Consider the following 25,828-nt stretch of genomic DNA (forward strand, 5'->3'; position numbering starts at 1 on the left):
CCTTTGACAAATGGCAGCTGCACAGGCAGAAGTAAACCATTGGGGAGAGTGGGGCAAGCTATTAAGTTAGATATAGGTTCCTTGGACATGGATCTAAAATTTAAAGTGTTTAGACCCCAAATTGTCGGAGGAGTTTTGTAGAGTTCTCAAAGGTCAAATCGTTGAACTTTGACCCCTTAACAGCCATATTTCTGGCCGAAACCCATACACATAGATTTCCCAAAATCTCAGTACCCTGTATATCAAATTTTGTGTCTGTGGCCTTAAAATTGACAGAGTTTTTCGAAGAAAAATGTACACAGACAGACAGACAAACAGAGAGAGACACACACAGACACACAGACACGTTTACTTTTATAGATATATAGATAGACTTTACGCCCGGCGTTGCCCGGGTGTTTGGAGGGGTATGTTGAACAAAAAAAAAAAGAAAAAAGCGGTCAATTTGTTTTAATATGACCTCTATTATGCCCCCTTAACATTTATTGTTTGGGGCTCAAATGAAGTTATTAAGTTATATTTATGTATACGTATATATATATTTTTTAATCTATCTATATATCTATCTATAAATTTATGAGAGTGATCGTGTCTGTCTGTCTGTGTGTCTGTTTACATTTCCCTACGCAATAACTTTCTCAATTCTAAGTCTACAGACACGAAATTTCATATACAGGATATTGACATTTGGGAAAATTTTTGCAATCGGTTTTCGGCCAGAAATTTGGCTGTTAAGGGGTCAAAGTTCAACGATTTGACCTTTGAGAATTATACCAATCTACTCCTCCAATTTTGGGTCTAAACACTTGAAATTTTAGATATTGGTTCCTTGGACATGGATCTAACTTGCGCCCAAAACAATAAATGTAAAGGGGTCATAATAGGGGTTAAAATTAAAAAGAATTTTACCACTGCGGTTTCTATCAAATTAGTCAGACACTTTCTGGTCTAAACATTTGAAATTTTACATAAAGGGTATTCAGAGATAGGGCAAGCTTTTTAATCGGTTTTGGTCGAAAATTTGAGTTACCAATATATAAATGTATGTATATATGTATGTTTGCATGTGTGCCTAAAACTTTCGACAGAGGCGACGGATTTTTGCAAGATCCGTATCGTTTTGAAGTTCGACTTTTAGACGACCAATATCGAAAAATTGGCTAGAAATATTATTATCTTCACCTTCAACTGGGCACTTTTCTACAGGGGCGTCACTTTTTTCGCCGAAATTTTTGTAAATCATCCTCTCCTTTCGATTGTCTGGCCTTAATCACTTCCGGTTTGGAGGTGGTCATAACAGCAAAGACGTCAGGTTTTTCCTTGATTTTCCTCCTTTGCGGTACGGGGTTGTGCCTTCCTACTACTACCTTTTTTTTATTTTTGCTGAAAATACACCTCCAAACACCCGGGCAACGCTGGCCACCCATACTAGTATATATATATATAAACACACGGTCACAAACACATTGTATATGTGCCAATGCCATAGAAAAATTACACACGTCAACTATCCTTTTGATATGTTCGAATGCTCTCACTTCTAAGGGAGTGAAATAATTATCATAGTTCAAGGACACTACCCTATGATCTAAAGAGGCACGATTCTTCTAGCTAAAGAATACTTAATTCTCTTTAGCGAACTCGTGTTTTATGATTAAGAAAAAAAATCTAAACTTTGCCAAGTCTCCTTTTTGATTGTGGCATTTTCAATTGATCTTTTATTTAGTTAATGTTCTCCGAATCGTTTCCGTCTTTAATGGCATTCATTCAACGGAAGTCGATGTGTGGTTCAAAGTGCATTGCTATGATCACGTGGATTACGTTACACTTGGGGAGAAATAGCCATTTAGAGTCGCAAGGATGTTAAGTGCTTTTAATTGAAACCATTTTCTGTCAGCTTTTGCTTTAATCATGTGGGGTTTCCAAGACTCTAATTATGTAGCATAGCGTAAAGAGGTTTCAAGCTGGATAGAGAAATAGAAGTCCGGTTTACGTGGTCGTAAAGTAAGGAAATATTAAATGCGAGTAATCCGTGGAAAAGAAACTACTTAAAATATAAGGAATAGTTTTAAATTCATATACAGCACGCGATAGTATAAAATATTTTAATCAATACATACTTAACCATATATATATATATATATATATATATATATATTAACAACTAAAATGTAGATGTCATCTAAACATTTGAAGTCCCATAAAATGAAATGATGTAATGATCTTAACAAATAAAATCTACAACCAAAATAAAATATTTACAACCTACCATTTCCTATTTTCCCTAATCTAGAGAGAAAAAGAGAATCTTATTTTGATACCAAAGTAGAAACATTTTTTTTTATATAAAATCAAAAATCTATATCAAAGTGTACAATCGTAACATATAACTACGAGATTAGAGAATGTAGAAATTTAGACGAACCTTAATTTTCCTTTATCGTTATTCACCGATCACAACTCCATCGTGCTATACCACGTTTCTGACAGGATAGATGCAGCATCCGTTTTTGATGCACTTCATTAGACATATTTCATCTTTATGCATTTAATGATTGGTTCACTTTCATAATCTATACAGACAGTTTCTCTATATTGCAGTCCAATTTACGGACTGCCACAGTACCGATTCACTTGATCTATTCTGAAGTACACTACTCGAAATAATGTGACTAATACGCATGACATTGTTATATTGGAAGATATTACGCTCAATTTTTCTTCTCAAACTTAACAGCAGTTGTTTAAAACGATTAAATATTTTAAAACGACTAGATAGTTTATAAACGCTGATTTGTGACGCTTCATAGTCATATCTCGTCTCTTCTTAGCAGTGTGTAAAGTAAACAACTGTATGAGTAAAAGCAGACATCGAAAATGAGGTTCGTACACGAGAATTCTGTAGCATCCTCACACTCGTCCAAATACATCGGTAAAAGCAACATATTTACCACTGATAAACCCGCCATAAGTCTGATATGAGTCGGCAAATATTTATAGAAGCCAAAATTATTGTGAAATCCCGTCAGTATAGAAAAGGCATACTGAGTGGCAAAATTTATAAACGCGCGATTTCTTGAAAATTTATAATAGTTTTTAGGCAATTAACAATTTCACCACTATTCAACGACCACAATGTGGCTTGTACACCAATTGTAGTTAAATATTCATTGATTTGCATATCAACGAATCAGCAGCCTTATAAAAAGACAAAAGGCGAGAAGACAGGGTTGTGGTTGGCAAGAATAATACGTCGGACACATTCTGGCAATATATTTTCATCCTAATTAGACCACAAGCTATGAAATGAAGGAGTTTGAATTACGAGACGAGATCCGTTTTTTTTTTCAGATGATGGCATTACGTTATACAGAAGGAAAAGTACAATTCGAGTCCGTCTTCTGAGAAATATTGTCGTCAAATTATATATGAAAGTCTGAAAAACCTTTCAGTTGAATTCCATGAAAAGAGTCGTCGCTGTTAAAAGAATAACTTGCAAAACGTTACGTGTTTACCCGTGTAGTGTAGCTAGCTGTGTTTGGAAGCTCTGGGAATAAAATTATGCAAGATTATGCAAAAATGATCATGGAGATGTGTTGTAAGATATTCCTTAATTAGCATAGCAACGAATCAACATTCCCAAAAAGATATAAAAAGACAAAAAGCGAGAGACGTGTTAAAAGTTGGGCTATCAATATTATTTGAAAATATTTTCCTCATTAGCCCACACTCATCAAGTAGATTTAACTGCTTGGCTGACAATGCGCAGCCAATTCTATCTAAGACCACACAAACTACTTCCTCATAAATTTCTCCTTTGTGAAGAAATGCCGCACTCAGTGATCAATCAATCAATCAATCAATCAATCCTTCCCATGTCCGTAATATCATAGAAAACATAGTCGCGTTTAAGGCGTGTGAAATTTATTTTATCTTTGCTGTACTAATAAATATATGATTGTTATCGCCAAACTATACGATAAATGCCCTTGAAAAACAAAAATGTCTCTGTGTAAACAATAGTATTAAACAATTCTGGTGAATGAATTAATGTGTTCGATATATCGTCTCTTTTTTTCGCGAAAATCTTTGAATCGTAAATGCTGAATTTCTTTCTGACTGATAGTATGGGTTTAAACAAGCCAAGCCTGTTTTACTGCAGATATGCTAACAATCCTCTTTGAATAAATATACCATGCGCGGGACAAGGCTGCGAAAGCTAGGGCGGTTACCGTTGATATATACAAAGCAATTGAGAAGGCATAACATCTTCTCATAAAAATTGTACAATATTAATAAACGAATAATTTATGTAATCAATTTTTGTTAGCTAAGAAAAAAATCAGGTTATCCTTGATTACATTGATGTGAGTGTCCTCCAGTTGCAGATCTACGAGTTTTGTTGCTGATATTCATAAACAAAATCGGATAAAATTGTATGATATATGCTTACTGATAGCACCATGCTCTTCCAGACATGTAAAAAAAACAAAAAACGAATCTAAAGTGTAGTTAATTATCTCCACTGTGTAGTAAGATGGGGACGTAAATAGATCATGAGATTTTATGTTACAAAAGAACAACGTTTCTTGTCTTCAGCAAAAATTGTTGATCGAAATAATCACTAAATTAATACATTTTTACAAATGCAAAGCAAGTATAAAAATCTTGCGTTCAGACGGCGATAAAGTCGCTGAAGATGTTTTTAATATCGCTTAGGGTTTTGAAACATTTCTCATGGATTATTCTTGTTGTGTAAAAGAAGGGAAGATAATACTTTATAAAGTCGTTCAGTTTGGTTGTTCAATTATTCGGGTTGTTCAATTGTTCGGGTTGTTCTATTATTCGGGTTGTTCAATTATTCGGGTTGTTCTATTATTCGGGTTGTTCTATTATTCGGGTTGTTCTATTATTCGGGTTGTTCAATTATTCGGGTTGTTCAATTATTCGGGTTGTTCTATTATTCAGGTTGTTCTATTATTCAGGTTGTTCTATTATTCAGGTTGTTTTATTATTCAGGTTGTTCTTATCGATACTTCTTATGAATCTGTTTGTTCTCTGAAATATTTACGAATATTGCAAGGATTTGTTTAATGTATAAGATAGCTTTTTGTAATATATAACGTTATACACTTTCCATTACTCTTAGTAGATAGAATAAATTATGTGGAGAAAATAAACATGTTTTTATTCGTTATTTCTAATTACGAATCATTCACATCTGAATATAAATTTAAAAAAACATGATAAGCCTGCACATTACATCGACGTGATTGAATAAAACGGAAGTACAAAGCATAAAAGTTGAAAAGAAAGAAAACAAAAAGGAAAATAAGTTACCTAAAACACACAAAAAATGCAATTCTATTTTACTGCCGATTAACGGCTATTTGCAAAATAACGTGTCTTGCAAGTGCTTCATCAAATGCAACTAGCTTAACACATGTAATATTAGAGTTCCCTAGCTCGATTAAACGCACCCGAAACATTTGAGTCTACAAATAGTAATATCACGTTAATATTCTTTAGTACGCTTTGTGGTAGTAAGCTTATCTACACAATACGGTTTCCTATTTACTTCAATAGTAACATCATAAAGCTTTCTCAAAGTTAGTATTTTGGATTGGGTCAAGAAAAATACGTTCCAAATAAAGAGACGTGTGGACAACATTCGAAAAAAAGTTGAAGTTGAGTAAAATGCTCAAGAAAGAAATACAACCAGAAAAGGCAGAGAAAACTGACGTTTTTGTCATATTAGTATTAAATATTCAACTAGAAAAATAGATAAACAGGTTCAAGAGTTAAGACACAAACGTGCTGAAATTTAAATGTAAGTTAAACATTTTTCTTGTTGCCTTACTTTTTACCAAAGTTGTTCCTATATATATGGTCTTTTCCCTTCGAACTTTTGAGATCAGGATTGATTATTCCTATCATTTGCATACCGAACATATCCAAAGAAGATTCCTATTATCGAATTATAACTACGTATAATATAACTAAAAGGTAAAAGTAATCTTATAATATACAACCTACAATATTAAAGAACTTACTTTGAAAATATTAGAGAATGGAAACATTGATGATGATCGATGAAGAAAAAAGCGTTAAAAGCAATAAAAGAAATAGAAGCAATGTTCAAAACAAATTCAGATGTTTTGATAACTTGTCACCTTTTATAAATGTATTAATACATATTATCATATCTAGCAAATTATACCATGCAGGCGAGTGTCTGCGCTTGTATGTATATATATATATATATATATATATATATATATATATATATATATATATATATATATATATATATAAAAGTGAACGTGTCTGTCTGTCTGTCTGTGTACATTTCCCTACGCAATAACTCTGTCAATTTTTAGTCTATAGACTCGAAATTTGAAATACCGGGTACTGAGATTTGGGAAAATCGATGTGACGGGTGTCAGCCCGAAATTTGGCTGTTAAGGGGTCAAATTTCAACGATTTGACCTTTAAGAACCAAACTCCTCCGACAATTTTGGGTCTAGACACTTGAAATTTTAGATATAGGTTCCTTGAACCTGGATCTAATTTAATAAAGTGATTTGAGCCCGAAACTATACATTTTAAGGGGTCATAATAGGGGTCAAATTAAAAAAAAATTACTCTTTTTTTTTTTTTTTTTGCTCAGCATACACCTCCAAACACCCGGGCAACGCCGGGCTGAAATGCTAGTATATGTATAAAATTACTTCATTTAATCACATAAATTAATATACGAAAGTATAAATTCATGCGTAAACTTTAAGTGTTTACTTCAACAGTGCTCAATACGTAGGTAGAGCGACGTAGTAAGTTATAAAATTTATATGGCGATTAAGCTACACAGAATATTGCGCGTTTCATCCATGCTAGGATTCCTCAGGCTTATGCAAGAATTTTGTGGTTGTCTCGCGTTTTTATATATGCACATTCTATTGAGTTTTTAGTTGGCCGATCAGCTCTCTAGTTTCCACCGCAACCTTCCAATTAGCAGCCACTTATAGGACAAAGGCCCAGTTTACCTTCGGTTGATCCGTTCCTTTGTGTGTGCTATTTAAGCGTGGAGCGTAGATATCTAGTGTCCTGATCTGTTTTAAGCATTTAAACATTTAACCTAGATTTTAAATAGGTCAGGACAATAGATATCTACGCTCCCCGCTAAAATAGCACACACAACTGGATATCAACTGGGCCTTTGTCCTGTAAGTGTCTGCTCATTGGCTGATTAGGAAGGTGCGGTGGAAACTATGAAGCTGTTTGTCTTACTAAAAACTCAATAGAAGGTGCGTATATAAAAACGCGAGACAACCACAAAATTCTCGCATAAGCCTGATGAATCTTAGCGTGGATGAAACACGCAAAATTCGGTGTAGCTTAATCGTCATATATATTTTATAACTTACTACTATATATATATATATATATATATATATATATATATATATACATATATATACACCTATTCTATTTTGTTATACGTATGCTCAATTGTGTCTGACCAGTCTGAATAATATCGCATTGATGCCAGTCCGTTAATAATTGCTAAGGTTCTCTTGTGCGATATATTGTAATTATCTTCCTCATTATTTCAATACATTTAACAATCACTCAAAGCGGATACGCTATGAATCCAACTGAAAAGAAAAAACAGTGTATGTATAAATTATTTCTCTTCGAACGGTTGGCCGTGGAGTAAGTGAAAAGAGTAGGCCTCATCGTCAAGGTAAAGACTGAGCTAAAGATGTAGATTTATATGATTGAGATAATCGGCGCAGAAAGAGTGAAGAATGAACCCAATTTCCTGTCTCTGAGCAAGTTGTTTTGCCACCTAACAAGCGACCCTTTCGATAATTGCTATCCTCGCGTTGAACCACTCTGCCATGCCACAAACACTGATATAATATTACACTCGTGTTTATGCTGTCGCAAAGCGGCTCAATACTTAACAGTAACAACAGAATTTTAATTTATGTTCCACTAAATAACATAGATGAAGTAATTTTGTCGAAACAATTCGATATAATGTAATTGTATAAAATAACACCATGAGAAGCGTAAAAATTGGACATGCGAATAGTTAAGAATGCCTTCAATATTGATACATTATAAAGATAATGTATCACCCAACTATTTATCATCCAACAGTATGACATAATATGTAAATACGTCTTTTATATCATAACTAGCGAGGGGTACCCGGCGTTGCCCGGGTGTTTGTAGGGGTGTGTGGTGTTAAATAAAAAAGAAGTCGGGGGGGTAGGATCGAAGCCAAACCCCTGAGGCGAAGTTTGAAAATAAAACCGGCCAGCCAGAAGTGAAAGATGTTTGAAAGTCGTCGAGCGTTACGACGACGACGATGACTATGTAAGCATTGTTATAAGCGAAGTAAGAAAAGAAAACAACGTTTTAATTAAACCGGAGGGGGGGGCTAAACACAAAAAATAACGTAAGGCAAACGAACGATTAAAACTGAAAAATGAACGAACGTTACGTGAAAAATGGCTTAAATAATACAGGGTTCAATATTTAAATAAAAAAAATCGAAAAGAAAAACATCTCACACCACGATTCGAACCCAAAACGATTAGAAAATGAACCAAGGCCTTAACTACCTGAGCTTAAGCGATGTCTTTAAAGTTTGTTTGGCTTATTAACTATTTTAAGTAAATCAGGTCACGACGTCATGACGTCATCTGACGCATGCGTTGTTGACCCTCCCCCCCCTGTCGAAAATTGTCGATTTCGGGGTGAAAAAGTTAACGTTTTTCTCGTTTTCTGTCTAGACATCTCTCTCTCTCTACTCTCTCTCTCTCCCTCTCTCTCTAACTTCGTCTGCCTTACTCTAAATACTGTAAAATGGCGTCTGGCTGTTTTTATTTAAAAAAAAACTTCGATCGTTAATATTTTTTGTAAGCGTATTTTTTTACTTCACATGTTTGGTTTGGCTTTATTTTTCGTTTAACTATCGTATCTAATTATTTTGAATGTGGTAATAACTTTGGTAACGTTGCCATAGCGTAGAAGTTCATAGTTTAGCTTTAATTAATTTTTTTTTTGTCGATAACAACATTTTTAAATTGTAAATTCAGACCGGCATTAGAGCTTGCTGACGTCATGATCACGTGACATGACTCAGCGGGTTTTAAATACAAGTTGACCCAAAATAAACGGCCGCATGTATACTTTATGGAGAAAAGTTGGCGGCCGTATTTTTTGGGGCAGTTATAAATCGATTTAAATATATGTAATGTTTAACATAAAAAATGTCACTTTTTTGGGGGGGGGCTGCAGAAAATCAATCAGTTGACGCACTTCTGATGGTCACTTTGGGCCAATTTTTCGATATTTTTCGTCTGGAAAGTGGGGCTTTCATATGAGACCAAGTTTGTGAATTTTTGTTGTGTCTGTCGAAAGTTTTTAGCAGACACACAAACATACATACATACACACAAACACACATGCATTTTCGCTTTTATATATATAGACTAGCGGGGCTACCCGGCGTTGCTTGGGACCGTATAAACAATGAAAAAATTGAATTTGGTTTTATAATATATTTATTATTCTTATGGGAGAGGAATTTTGTATGTTTATGTATCATTTGCTATTTTGAGCAAAAGAATATTTTACCTACATAAGACGAGTATTACACATATGAAATAATTGTATCTTACCTAGGGTAGGTAATTTACAGCATGTATATGCAAGGACATGTGATATGCAACACATTTATCTCATCAAATCCCAAGCGATGCTAAGTATTTTGCTAATATATATTCTCACCTATTTCATTAAATCTCGGGCAACGCTGGGTGTTTTGCTAATATATATCTCAATCAGTCTCATGAAATCCTGGGCAACGCAAGATATTCTGTTCATATATATTTCAATCAATCTAAATCAATCCAAGGCAACGCCAAGTATTCTGCTAGTATATATTTGTATCTATCTCATTACATCCCAGGTGACCATGTATTCTGCTTGTATACATTTGCATGTATCTCATTGAATCCAGGGTGACTCCTGGTAATCTGTAAGTATATATGTGGAGGTATCTCGTTGAATCCCATAATTCTTGGATTATTACACATTTCGACAATTTAACCCACATTATCGCTCACCTGTCTAAAATAATAACGTAAATACATTGTTTTGGCTGGTTTTTCATTACAAACACATCATCCAAATAACTCTCATTTAATCATTTTTCATAATTTTTTGATATGTTACTAATTTCAACAACCATGTCACATGATTTAACTTACATTATCGCTTCCACTCTTACTAAGATAAAAACATTGATACATAGGCTATGGTATGTTACTAATTCCTGCTATCATTTTTTATGAGTAAATCCACATTATTGCCCCCTTCTATAACTAACATAATAACTTTTAGACATTGTATGGCTGGTTATTTCCTTACAAACCCACCAACAAAGTAACTCACATCATATCATTTTTCATAATTCTTGGATATGTTACTAATTTCGACGATACATTTTAATGAAGTAACCCAAATAATCGCCACCTCTTGCTAAAATAATAACTTTCATAAATTGTCTGGTATGTCTACTTCATTATGAATATACCAATCAAATAACTCACATTTCATCATTTTTCATAATTTTTGGATATGTTGCTAATTTCAAACGTCATATTTTCTGAGTTTAATCACATAATCCCTCTCCTCTTACTAACATAATATCTTTGAGAAATTTCTAAGCTGTTTATTTCATTACAAACACATCAATAAAGTACCTCACATTTCATCATTTTTCATAATACTTGGATATGTTATGAATTTCGACAATCAAATTTAATGAGTGCGCACATATAATCGCCCAATTCTTATTAAAATCATAAATTTGCTATCTTGACTGGGCTGTTTATTTCATTTTAAACACACCAATAAAATAACTAAAACTTCATTTTTCATAATTCTTGGATATGTTACTAATTTCGACAATAATTTTTCAAGAGTGAATCCACATTATCGCCACCTCCTATTACTAAAATAATAACTTTCAGACATGTTATGGCTTTTTTTCATTACAAACACACCTATAAAGTTACTCACATTTGACCATTTTTCATAATTCTTGGATATGTTACTGATTTTGAGAATTATTTTTAATAAAGTAACCCAAATAATCGCCCCCCTCATTAACTGACACGATCCCGTTCCTCTTACAAAAATAACAAAATTGATACATCTTCTAGCCTGTCTATTTCATTAAGAAAACACCAAACAAATAACTCAAATTTACTCACTTTTCATAATTCTTGGATATGTTACTAATTTTACGATCATTTTTTATCATGTAACCCACATAATTAACCCCCTCCTACTAAAATAATCACTTTCAGACTATATATGGGCTGTTTACTTCATTATAAACACATATAGCTTACATTTAATCACTTTTCATATTTCTTGGCTATTTGCTAATTTCGATAATCGTTTTTCATGATTAAACCCACATAATCTCCTTCCTCTTACTAAAATAATAACTTTGAGACATTGTGTGGCTGGGCTTTTTTTTCATTACAAACACACCAATCAAATAACTCGCAGTTCATCATTTTGAATAATTCTTGGATATGTTACTTACTTGGACAATAATTTCTCATGATTTTACGACATAATCTTCCTATATAAGGTATTCTGTTATCACAAATATTCACCTATCTTATCCGACCCCCCCCCGCTATTCTCCTAGGAAATAACCAACCTATCTCATCCAATCCAAGGCAATGTATTTTGCTAGTACGTATATGCACCTTACTTATCCAATCACCGGCAATGCTTGATATTCTGCTAGCCGAGGTCACTTACATGTTATACCAATGATTGTATATATTTCTAATGGTATTCAACAATGAAGCTACATCCCAGGGAGGTCTCTTGCATAATCTAATGGTAGTCGACAATGAAGTTACATTTAGGGGAGGTCACACGCATATTTAAACAATGATTCTATATTTATGTAATGATATAATGTATTGCTTAACTTTCGTGATCTGCATAAGTAATTTGGTAATCCCATGTAGTCACCCATCCTAGAATGACCAGACTACATATTGCTTAACTGTCGTGATCTGCAAAAATCATTTGATAATCTCAAGTAGTTACCCACACTAGAACGACTAGACTACGTATTGCTTAACTTTCATGATCTGCATAATCATTTGGTAATCATAAGTAGTCACCCATCCTAGAATGACCAGGCTATGTATTGCATAACTTTCATGATCTGCACAAGTCATTTGGTAATCTCAAGTAGTCACCCATCCGAGATTCACCAAACTATGTATTGCTCAACTTGAATGATCTGCATAAGTCATTTGGTAATCCAAAATAGTCACCAATGCTAGAATGACCAGACTACATATTGCCTAACTTTTGTGATCTGCATAAGTCATTTGGTAATCCCAAGTAGTCACCCATCCTAGACCAGACTACGTATTGCTTAACTTTCGTGGTGGGCATAAGTTATTTAGAAATCCCAAGTAGTCATCCATCCAAGAATGACCAGACTATGTATTGCTTAACTTTCGTGAATTGCATAAATCATTTGGTAATCTCAAGTAGTCACCCATCCTAGAATGACCAGACTATGTATTGCTTAACTTTCGTGATCTGCATGTCATTTGGTAATCCTAAGTAAGTCACCCATCCTAGAATGACCAGACTATGTATTGCTTAACTTTCGTGGTCTGCATAAGTCATTGGTTAATCCCAAGTAAGTCACCCATCCTAGAATGACCAGACTATGTATTGCTTAACTTTTGTGATATGCATGTCATTTGGTAATCCCAAGTAGTCACCCACCCTAGAATGACCAGACTATGTATTGCTTAACTTTCGTGATCTGCATAACTAATTGGGTAATACCAAGTACTCACCAATCCTAGAATGACAAGACTATGTATTGCTTAACTTTTGTGATATGCATAAGTCATTGGATAATCCCAAATAGTAACCCATCCTAGAATGACACGACTATGTATTACTTACCTTTCGTGATCTGCATAAGTCATTTGGTAATCCCAAGTAGTCACCCATCCTAGAATGAGCAGACTATGTATTGCTTAACTTGCATGATCTGCATAAGTCATTTGGAAATCCCAAGTAGTCACCCATGCTAGAATGACCAGACTATGTATTGCTTAACTTTCGTGATTTGCATAACTAATTGGGTAATACGTAGTACCCACCCATCCTAGAAAGACCAGAATATGTATTTCTTAACTTTCGTGATCCTCATGAGTCAGTTGTTAATCCCAATTAGTCACGCATCCTAGACTGCCCAGACAATGTATTGCTTAACTCTTGTGACCTGCATAAGTCATTTGGTAATTACAAGTAGCACCAATCCTAGAATGACCAGACTATGTATTGCTTAACTTTCGTGATCTGCATGAATCATTTTAAATCCCAAGTAGTCACCCATCCTAGAATGACCAGATTATGTATTGCTAAACTTTCGTGATCTGCTTGAGTCATTTGGTAATCCTAAGTAAGTCACCCATCCTGGAATGTGCAGACTATGTATTGCTTAACTTTCCGTATCTGCATAAGTCATTTGGTAATCCCAAGTAGTCACCCATCCTAGAATGACTGTACTATGTATTGCTTAACTTTCGTGATCTGCATAATCTTTGGCAATCCCAATTAACTTTTGCCATCTGCAGAAGTCATTTGGTCATCCCAAATAGTCACCCATCCTAGAATGACCAGACTATGTATTGCTTAACTTTCGTGATCTGCATAAGTCATTTGGTAATCCCAAGTAGTCAGCCATCCTAGAATGACCAGACTACATATTGCTGACATTTAAAATTGTCAAATCGGCCTATAATTCCTAAGCACCTTCAAAATTGTCAAATCGGACCTATACAGCACAAGCACTATCAAAAATTTTCAAATCGGACCTATACTTCACAAGCACATGCAAAATTATCGAATCAGACCTATACTTCACCTATATCATGCAATCCCAGGCGATACTTCGTATCCTGCTCATACACATCCACCTATATCATACAATCTTGGGCAACCCCGGTGTTTCTGCTAGTGCATATACACCTACTTTAACCAATCCTGGGCGATGCCGGGTATTTTGCTAGTCAGATACCCTCCTATGTACCATCCCGGGCGATGCTGGGCATTTGGTTAGTACATATATTAACCAATTTTTTCCAATCCCAGGCGTCACCAAGTGTTCTTCAAATCCCAGGCCATGCCGGGTAATCAGCTAGTATATATGTCATGCTAGTGCTATGTCATAATATTATGGGCGACGCTGGGTATTTTGCTCGTACATATGCACCAATTCTGTCCAATACGCATCTTTTTTTTTTACTTGGTCTTTTGGCTAAGATCAAAGTGTAGTATCTATTCTTAGAAATAAAGCGGTCTCATATTTCGCCCCCTCCTTCCACTAACTCATAATATGCCTCTCACCTTCCTCAAAAATATATAACACGCATTTTTTTTACTTGGTCTTTTGGCTATGATCAAAGTGTAGTATCTATTCTTAGAATTTAAGCGGTTTCATCCTTCTCTCCCCACCCCCACTAAGAAAATAAGGAGAGAACCAAACGTCAATCGAAAATAAGGAGGGTCTTCTAAATAATAATGTTTTGGTCCAGCTGTGATTATTGTGAATATGACATCTCAATATAAATTATGCATCTTTTTTTAATAGGAGATAATGATCGGGAGAAAATTAAGCTGTATACGATAGTTACTTGGTCTTTTGGCTAAGATCAAAGTATAGTATCTGTTCTTAGAATTAAAGCGGTTTAATCCTTCTCCCCCCACCCCACTGAGAAAATAAGGAGAGAAACAAACGTCAATCGAAAATAAGGATGGCCTTCTGTGATTTTTGGAATATGGCATCTAAATATAAATTATGCATCTTTTTTTAATAGGAGATAATGTATTGCTTAAATTTCGTGATCTGCATAACTAATTGGGTAATACTAAGTAGTCACTAATCACTGTCATACTATTACGGGCGATGCTGGGTATTTTGCTCGTACATATGCACCAATTCTGTCCAATACGCATCTTTTTTTTTTACTTGGTCTTTTGGCTAAGGTCAATGTGTAGTATCTGTTCTTAGAAAACAAACGGTTTCATCTTTCACCCCCTCCTCCCACTAATCATAATATGCCTCTCACCTTCCTCAAAAATATATAATACGCATTTTTTTTACTTGGGCTTTTGGCTAAGATCTGTCTTAGAATTAAAGCGGTTTCATCCTTCTTCCCCCACCCCCACTAAGAAAATAAGGAGAGAACCAAACGTCAATCGAAAATAAGGAGACCCTTCTAAATGATAATGTTTTGAATTCGACAATGAAGCTACACTCAAGGGAGGTCACTTGTGTATTGTAACAATGATTGTACATTAATCTAATGGAATTCGACAATGAAGCTACACTCAAGGGAGGTCACTTGCATACTATAACAATGATGGTATATTAATCTAATACAATTCGACAATGAAGCTACATCCAAGGGAGGTCACTTGCATACTATAACAATGATTGTATATTAATCTAATGGAATTTGATAATGAAGCTACATTTAAGGGAGGGCACTTGCATATTATAACATATATACTGCGCAAGCACCTTCTAAATTTTTCAAATTGGACCTATAATGCACAAACACCTTCAAAATTTTCACATCGGACATATACTGCACAAGCACCATCTAAATTGTTCATATCGGACCTATAGTGCACAAGCCCCTTCAAAATTGTCAAATGGGACCTATACTGCCCAAGCACCTGTAAAATTGTCAAATCGGCCTATAATCCCCAAGCACCTTCAAAATTGTCAAATCGGACCTATAATGCACAAGCACCATCCAAATTTTTCAAAACGTACCTATACTGCACAAGCACTTTACAAAATTGTCGAACTGGCCCTATACTTCACCTATATCATACAATCCCAGGTGACACTTGGTATTCTGCTAGTCCACATCCACCTATGTCATACAATCCCGGGCGACGACGGTTGTTCTGCTAGTGCATATACACCTACATTATCCAATCCTGGGCGATGCCGGGTATTTTGCTAGTACAGATACCCACCATGTATCCATCCTGCGCTGCACTGGGCATTTGGCTAGTACACACATCAACCAATTTTTTCCAATCCCAGGCGTCACCAAGTGTTCTTCAAATCCCAGGCCATGCCGGGTAATCAGCTAGTATATATGTCATGCTAGTGCTATGTCATACTATTACGGCGATGCTGGGTATTTTGCTCGTACATATGCACCAACTCATGCCCTGTCCCTTCCTCCCTCTCTCCAATACGCATCTTTTTTTTTACTCTGTCTTTTGCCTAAGATCAAAGTGCAGTATCTGTTTCGGCAGATACTGCGAGCAAAGACCATATGTGGGGGCAACCCCACATATAAGACCTTGGTTCATGTAGGGGCAACCCTTCATATCAATTGTCACTATCCAGCTCCCCTACTCCCCGGGGAGTTGGTCCCCATTTCCCCTTCATTCCTCACTTTAAAAATCGGCCTTGTGCCTAATTTGCTATTCGCCCCCTCCTCATAATATGCCTCTCACCCTCCCTAAAAATATATAATACGCGTTTTATTTTTTACTTAAGATCAAAGTGTAGTATCTGTTCTTAGAATTCAAACTAATATACGAAAAATATATAATACGCATGTTTAATTACTTGGTCTTTTTGACTAAGATCAAAGTGTAGTATCACTCCCTGTGAGCATACACCACCTCTAACAACACAACCCACTTCCACCCCCATACCACATACTGCACCAATACTAGACACCGCACCAACACCAACACCAACACCAACATCAGACACCGCACCAACACCAGACACTGCACCAACACCAACACCAGACACCGCACAAACACCAGACACCATACTAACACCAGACACCACACAGACACTCGTCCCCACACCAATGCGAATTGAGCCGCGATCCCAGAAAGAAAAGAATGAACCCGGGAGGGGGAGAGACCCTTCAGATTCTCCCACTTACGGACTCACTCCAACAGGGACTCTCGCCCTCGAAACAAAAGAGGAACTTTGTTTTGTAGACCCCCTGTCTGTGGCAATGGGCTTACCACACCGGCAGAGAAAAAATTTAAAACCTCTGCTGGACTGCCAACAGATAGGGGGAAAAGATGTTAATGTCCCCTCTAATTTCCCGGACGCCCCATGGCTAACAACTTTCGTCAGGCTTCCTGAGGCCTGCAAAACCAACGTGTGGACAATGCTGGAGGCCGCTGAAGGGGCTGGTTCGGGAATTGAACTCATTAGGAAAAATGACCCTTCCCTTGAGGAACTCGCAAAACAATGCAAGGAAAGGGTCGCAGTGTTGGTCCATCCGTCACTCTATAGGGCCCTTAAATTGACTTACCCTTTGGATGTCGGCGGCATTGTGAGAGAAGGTCGGGACATGAAAAACCTGACCACCTTGAGCATTGCACACAACGTCGGTGTCCTTTCCCCGGCTGACTTCGGAGCTGAGTGTAACACACCTTAAGGTAAGTACCATGGCTTTGAATTTGGCTAGTCTGAATGCGAGGGGCTTGAGATCATCGGGCCGGGCGGCTCGCCTCTGGCACGACCTCTTGTCCCTGGGAGTGGATGTTGCTGCGATTCAGGAGACGCATTTTGTTTCTTCTGTGGACTGTCAGGTGCTGGCCCGAGACTTTGAGGTTTTCTCAGCATATGGCAGCCTGCGGGGGAAGGGAGTTTCTGTGCTGGTTAAACGTACCCTGTCGGCGACGGTCGACATTGTCCATAGAGATGCGGTGGGTAGGCTGGTTGTGGCCGATGTTGCCGTAAAAGATTCTGTGTTTCGGGTGATTGCGGTTCATGCGCCCAGCACCGCTCGTGAGAGGGTCTCATTCTTCAGTCAGCTTGACGCGTTTGTAGATTGTCGGAAGCGGGTAGTGCTAATGGGGGATTGGAATGCCATGTTAGACCCCGACATAGATAAGGTAGGAGGCGGAGCTAGAGGTTCGGAGAGGTGCGAGTCCAGCCTGGCTGATCTGATGGCTAGATGCGGTCTGGTCGACAGGTTTCGGTTCGAGCATCCGGGGCGGGAGATGTGGACGTGGACCAATAGCGTTTCCTCCTATCCAAATACCTATTTGGACAGGATGTTAGTTAGGAGAGGCGAAGTAGACTTCTTATCTTGTCCCACGTTCACTTGGGTAGGCCAGACGGACCATAAATTAGTTATGGCCCGGCTGAAGCTAGGAAATAGGCCTAAGTTAGCGGGGTACTGGAAGTTAAACACCTCCCTTCTGGAGATACAAGACTTCCAAGATCAGTTAAGAGAATTGATTAAAAAGGCACTAGTGGGGGCGGTTACCGGGAGTAAGTGGTGGTTAGGTCTCAAAGCCAAGATCAGAAGCTTCTCCGTCAAGTATGCCCAGCGCCTCACACTAGATAAGGCCAAGACGAAGAAGAAGCTAGAGCAGAAACTAGCCCAGGCTACGGGGGAGGGTGATAGGGTTAGTCAGGTACTAGCTAAGCAGGACCTTCTACGCGAGACTAGCGAGTGTTACGAAGGCCAAGTAGTTAGAGCTAGGCTTAGAAAGATAGGCAACGAAGCAGTCAATTCTGATGCAGACGTGCGCCGTGAGGTTTCTAGGCATGGCTCGGACAAATACATTGCAAAAGTCAAACATCCGGATGGACGCACCCTGGAATCGACTCGGGAGATCTGCGAGGGGTTTCGAGAACATTTCGAGGAGCGTTTTACGCAGCAGCCCGATCTTCCGGTCCTTGAGTTTTGCGACTATTTGGCCGACTCTCCCCGCCTCGAGGCAACTAGAGCGGCTGGTTGCGAGGGCCGGGTGACGGAGCGGGAGGTCTTTACTGCGCTGAAGCAGGTCAGCTGTGACAAATCGCCAGGACTTGATGGTCTGCCATACGAACTGTACTTGAGGCTGTCGCCCATGTTTCTGCCTCTTCTGACGGATATGTTCAACCATTGGTTTGCTCAGGGATCCATCCCAGGGCAGGTGACCAAGGGAGTGATCACATTGCTGAAGAAAGGTGACGGGCATGGAGGGGAAGAATTAGACGACTACAGGCCCATAACTCTGCTAAACATAGAGTTGAAGATTTTGGCCAAGGTCCTGTCGAATCGGCTGCAGGTTGTTATCGACGAGTTGGTTGAACCGGAACAGAACTACGCTGTGAAGGGGAGATCGATTCAGAACAACTTGCACCTGATCCGCACGATCCTAGAGGGGGGTATAGATGACGACACGGAAGCCGCGCTGATCAACTTAGATCAGTCCAAAGCTTTCGATAGGGTCGACCATCGTTTCCTGGCATCTGTCTTAGAGGCCGCTGGTTTTAAACCGGACTTTTGCAAGTGGATCTCCATAATGTATCGACAGCCCATGGCTGTCGTGCAAGTGAACAGAAAGCGCTCGAAACCCTTTGTTATCTCTCGGTCGGTTCGTCAGGGTTGTCCGCTGTCGCCCCTGCTTTATGTCCTGGCTTTGGAGCCTCTTCTCCGCAAGCTGAGACATGGGGAGGCAAATTCGGCCCTGTGCGGAATGGCTCTGCCTGGCGGCTCAGCTGCCAAGGTATCCGCGTTTGCCGATGATGTCACGGTCTTTGTGTCGGGCTTCAGAGACATTGAGGTCGTGTCGGAGGCACTCACACAGTACGAAAGAATCACGGGGGCCAAGATAAACCGCAACAAGTCGGTAGGACTGCGGTTGGGCGCATGGAGTGGCAACGCAAACCTCCCGGCGCCCTTCAGCTGGACAGATGGCCCGGTCCGGATCCTCGGCGTGTGGTTCGGACCGGGTCTCCAGCTTGACAAGAATTGGTTGGAGGTACGGTCAAAGGTGGAGGCTGCAGTCAATTCGTGGCTTCCTAGGAAACTTTCCTTAAAGGGTAGAGCTGAGGCATGCGCCACTTACGTCTTTCCTCTCATCCTTTACCGACTGGCCGTACTTCCTCTGCCTGCACAACACCTAAAAGCTCTTGTCGAACTCTTGTCCTCGCTCCTTTGGGACAGAGGAAGACACTGGGTGAGCAGACAAGTCTGTATTCAAAGTCCGTGTGAGGGAGGCTTGGGAATGCCGGACTTGAAGTGTCATCGAGATGCTGAGAGGCTGGCCTCCCTGAGCCACTATATGCAGGAGGACCAACCGTGGCACCCCGTGGTTACTGCCGCCTTCCCCGACCTCGTTCTCGACCCTTCCATCGAGAGCCGTCGCAGGCCGCGGGGAGAATCTGCCTACATGAAAGAGTGCCGAGCCGCGCTAAAACGACTACCAAGGTCCAGTGACCTTGTGACTGCTACCCGTAGGGAACTCCACAGGGATCTAGTGAAGGGGGCCGCCGACGACCCGCTATGCGCGCGTTTGGGGTGGCAGCAGAGTGAGATCCGCTCCGCATGGAGCTGGGCGCCAGGTTCGAGTCATCTGAACAATTCGGAGTTCTCTCTGACCTGGCGATTGGCCCGAAATGCACTTCCACTCAACAACATACAATGCAGTTCTGGGTTTTTGGAGTCGCCTGATTGTCCCCGTTGTGGGACAACGGCTGTGGAAACTACGGATCACGCTTTCTTCGATTGCCGCGAACTCCGCCAGTACTGGTCGTATGTCAGTGGGGTGACGGCTCGCATCGATCCTGAGCATCCTCGCCCAATTACTGTATCCAATGTTGTGGACAACGTGAGGCCGCCGTGGGACCGGGAAAGACAAATGGTCTACGTTACGATCCTGGCCGTGGCGAGAATGGTGATTTGGACGTCGCGTCTGCAAGGTTGCCGGGGGGTGTTGTCTTTTTCTGATCAAGATCTGATCGCTTTCTTTAAACACCAACTACGGGTGAAGATCAGATGTGATAGAAGAAGGCTGCATCGCGCGGCATTTGACAGAAGATGGATACATGTGGCAAGTCTGTGTGTACGAAGAGGAGCCAAATTTGAATACATGTTCCCCGCCTAGGTGTGGAACGCGCAGTTCTGTAAAGTAAAATTAAACAAGTAGCCTCTCAGCTAGCTGACTGTGTGTTCCATCCCTCCCCGATTAGGAAGCCTCCAAGATCCCCATCCCCTGTTACCTGCAATTTTTGTTTTCACCCCTTCCTCTAAATTTTACCCATCTTGGAGAAAAAGAAATACAAACTAACCTCCATCCCTTACCCACAAAAATTTTCTTTTCTCCATTCACCCCCATCTAGAGGGCATCCCCACCTAGAGACTGACCCGCAGAAGCAAGGTTCCTTTTACAAACCCAGTGGAACGGGCAGTCTATTAACTAGACGGGGTTGGGAGGGTCCTACTAATCACCTTTTGTTTTTTCTTCCCCGCCCTCGACACAAATGAATTATTGTACCATTTTATTGTTATCTTTTTTGTTTTTACACGTCAATAAAAAATGTTTAAAAAATTGGGAGTTAAGTAGGACGTCCCCCAATATGAAAGGGTGAATGCGGTATTATGGTGAAAGAAGATACTAGCTGGGAGAAACTTTTGACTTTGTTCAGTTCTGGAGTGACAAGGATGACCAACGACCCCCAAAATCCCGCCTTTTGAGTTGGCCATGTGCCTAAGTTTTTTGTTCATCGTTTATTTTGACTGTATTTTTTTAACATGAATAAAAGATTTAATATCTCAGAGTGTAGTATCTGTTCCTAGGCCTGGGATGTGATCAAATACAATCACTCATATGTTTGTGTATTTACATTTTAAAACGCAGTAAAACGAATCTCGTTTCCTGTCTAGACATCTCTCTCTCTCTGTCTCTCTCTGTCTCTCTCTCTGTCTCTTTTTCACTCTCTCTCTGTTTGCATGTCTCTCTCTCACTCTTTCTCTCTCACTTCGTCTTCCTTATCCTAAAGAGTTTTACTAAAAAGGAAAATGGCGTCTCGCTTTGGTTTTTTTTTTAGTAAAAACATCGATGGTTAATATTTTTTGTAAGCGTTTTTTTTTTTTACTTCACATTTTTTGCTTGTTATTTTTCGTTTAACTATCGTATCTAATTATTTTTAACGTACTAAAACTTTGGTAACGTTATCCTAACGTGAATGTTTTTGTATTTTGATGTGTATGATGTGTCTTTTTTACCGATAACAAAAGTCTCTATTCAATGTTTTCATAAAACTATCGCCATTACAGCTTGCTTACGTCAGGGTAACGTGACATGACTCAGCGTTTATTAAATAACGTGTAAATATCATTAAAATGTCACTTTTTTGTCCCCCCCCCTGTAGAAAATCGATCAGCTGACCCACTCTCTCTCATCAGAAGATGGTCCTTTTGGGCTAATTTTTCGATATTTGTCATCCAAAGCGTGGGGCTTTAATATGATACCAAGTTTGTTAATATTTGTTGTGTCTGTCAAAAGTTTTTAGGAGACACACAAACATACATACATACATAAAAACATACATACATACATACATTTTCGCTTTTATATATATAGATTTATATGAGCATATGCTATAACTTGAATTAACTTATTTGTCATAAAAATATAATCATAAATACACATAAAACATACATTACGTACATATGTTCATGTAAGGGTTTTGGATGACATATATATATATATATATATATATATATATATATATATATATATATGTATTAAGAGAGTAGGAGAGAGGTGTTATTTTTTTTTTCTAAAATAAATCTAACCGAAATATAAGTTAAATTCTTCCAAGGAAATATGCTGTTGGCTATGACGTGTTTTCAGTTACAAGTAGATGTGAAAAGGTTTTTCGAAAGCCAGGTGTAGAGGACATTAAAGGAGCAAAAGTTTACCGTAGATGGATAGAAATTATTATCGCTGATGAAACGTCATTATATATGTGCGTTATCGTGTAGCAATGGCGTCACTAATAATAATGATTTGACTAATGCTACGGGCTAGATTGAAATGTAACGAAAAACCAAGATTTCTTGACATAAATAGTACAATTAAGATTTAGCAGCGCGATTTACGTATATTTTACAAATAAAGAAACAAATAGATAAGTACAATTTATATAATTAAATTTAGATTGCTGCCATAACGTGCGTGTTGGAAAAATCATGTAATAATCTCGAGGTGGAATAATGAATCAAACAATGGGTTTAGTAATACAATGAGGTTTATTACAAGTATAGTACAAAAAAGAATATTGTGTGTGTGTGTGGGTGTGTGAATATATATATATATATATATATATATATATATATAGGGTCCTTACAAATGCGGCCAGGGACGGTTTCTGTCGTCGGATTCGAATTTATCGACTGGTGTTAATTGTGGCACCCTGCATTGTTATTCCCGAAAGGATAAAAAACTAGTGCCTGTAGGTATTTAATAATTATTATAGTAATTATATATATATATATATATATATATATATATATATATATATATATATATATATATGCGTGTGTGTGTGTGCGTGTGTGTGTGTAAGGATGGAAGTCTGTATATATGTCTGTTAGTGAGTAAGGATGTTTACAGCAATAACAGAATTTAATCGGAATCTCATATATATATATATATATATTTATTAAGTATTTGCTGTGTTCAGAAATAGAGGGGCAGAGAACGTGGATTGCAATTGTTCGTCTGTTTTATTCTAATCGAAGTTTTGGGATGAGAAATGATTTACGTATTCACTTATGTCGGTGTCAAAAACAGAGTTAGAATGTTTTTTTTACGAATGTATGTAATGTTATAAACTTCGCTTTACTTTTTCACCACGTTTTTGATCTTTAGCGATTTTCCACTCATTCTCTTGCTCATTTTCGCCACACAACATCACACGTTGAGTTTTTATACGTAGGAGACTATTGTAATTAATACTTCTGAACGAATCTAATGAATAGACCAGCTCCTATACTTACAAATATGCTTAAGCGTTTTCTTTGGGAGAACTACATCACAATTCCCTGGAAAACCTCATCAATATGTCCCGCATTAAAAATTCATCTCCCTCTCAATCAGTCATTAGTAAATTACTGGAATTTGTGGTAAATAGAGAAGTAGTAAAAAATAACCTCCTCAGTGACATGGAATATGGTTGATGTTCTACGGAAGAAAGGATAATATTTATATGTCATGGGATCGAATCTCTTTACGAGAGCGTCCTTTTAAAAGCAATTTTCCTTGAGATATCAAAAACAGTAGTAATTAATGGGCAGAAATCAGAAGCCTATTGCTGGTGTCCCTCAGAAGTCCATTCTAGTTCCGATTCTTTTCCTGCTCTACATCAGTAATCTCCCAAATCATATCCTAAGATCATTCGTAGACATTTATGCTGACGACACTACCATCTATGGCAACACTTCAAAGGCTGTAGACGACCAAGTTCTCTGACTTTCTCTCCTCTGATCTTGATCAAGTGCTGCAGAGGGGAACATGGTCACTGGTTAATTTTAATGCATTTAAAACCAAGCTCTCATCTTTTCATTATCAACGCTCTACTCCCCGACTGGCATTAATTTAAATGAATAGTTCTCGTCTTGGAGAGGCTCTATGTTTTGACACTCTTCTTGGTCTGACCTTATCTGACATGGAACACGTACATCAAATCCGTTTCCAAGGCTGCTGAAAAATTGATGGGATCGTTCTACCGCACCAAATAATATCTAACTGCTGATGCAATTCTCTCCCTGTTAAAGAACCAAGTACGTCCAAGAATTGAGTACTGTGACCACATCTGGACAGGAGCTGCTAGAAGCAGGTTATCCTGTCTTAACAGAGTTCAAAATAAACTTCGTAGCCTAGTGGGGTCCGTCTTCTCTAGCTTGCAAACTCCTTCCCACAGACGAAACGTTCCGAATCTGTCTGCTTTATTATTTTCATGGCAAGTGCTCGTCTGAAATCCAATCTATAGGTTCTCCTCACCGTCATAACTTCCACAATAAAACACTAGCTGAAACCATTGTCAATAGTTTCTCCCCTCTTTTATCTGTGCCTAAACCTAAACGTAGATTCCATGAAAAAAGATTTTTTTCTTAAAATTGCGTGTGGAACTCTGTTCTGTTTTTCTGATTTTCAACTGACTACAATATAGTCGTTTTTAAGTCCAACGCGAACAAGTTCTTGATGCCTCATCCTTTTAAGAAATCCAATTGACCAAATGTCCAGTACTAACGATTACTACGACATTTTCATACTGACTACTATGCATTCATTAACCCTTATCGTCGAGTGGCCTCCGGGCCTTAATAAGTTGTGATTAAAAAAAAAAAAATAACAATTATCATATCATAAATGTGTCAAAAAGTGTAAATCTCGAATAATGCAATGATGTAATTATAGAAAATTTATGAAGTTCATCTGCAACTTTCGACATTTCGTTTTCGTCAAATGCATAAACATCTAATCGCATATTCTCATTTCATAAAAATTATGCAAATTCATTCATTTTTTACAAACACTTCTTCACACTGTTTTTTAATTTTCAATAAAATCAACATTGTTTTGTTTTAGTTAAAAGGTAAAATCAAAATCGAATTTTTACATTAAAGAAAATATGTAAATATTGTCATCATTGAAAGTTATTTTAACATATTATAATTATATATATTATATTATATTGTATATAGTTATTTTAACATATTATAATTATATATATTATATTATATTGTCATCATTGAAAGTTATTTTAACATATTATAATGTCATTAAACTTCCGGTGCAACAAGAAAACTTATATCTCGTAAATGTATTAAGGATGCTGTGGTAAATGAATCCTATTTTCCAGTTAGTAGGTCCTCATTTAAGAATGAGGAAATTAGTG

The 25,828-nt window shown here is 37.9% G+C and overlaps 1 protein-coding gene and 1 pseudogene across 2 annotated transcripts in view; one reads left to right on the plus strand and one right to left on the minus strand.

The window, feature by feature from the left end:
- LOC145248787 (kin of IRRE-like protein 1) overlaps nucleotides 1–25,828 on the minus strand; it is a 2,909,730-nt gene that overhangs the window by 2,390,371 nt on the left and 493,531 nt on the right. The window lies entirely within an intron of this gene.
- On the plus strand, nucleotides 15,105–15,334 carry LOC145249242 (U2 spliceosomal RNA; annotated as a pseudogene).

This window comes from Euprymna scolopes, chromosome 27 (genome assembly GCF_053919585.1).
Source record: "Euprymna scolopes isolate OS-2025 chromosome 27, ASM5391958v1, whole genome shotgun sequence".
NCBI lineage: Eukaryota > Metazoa > Mollusca > Cephalopoda > Sepiida > Sepiolidae > Euprymna > Euprymna scolopes.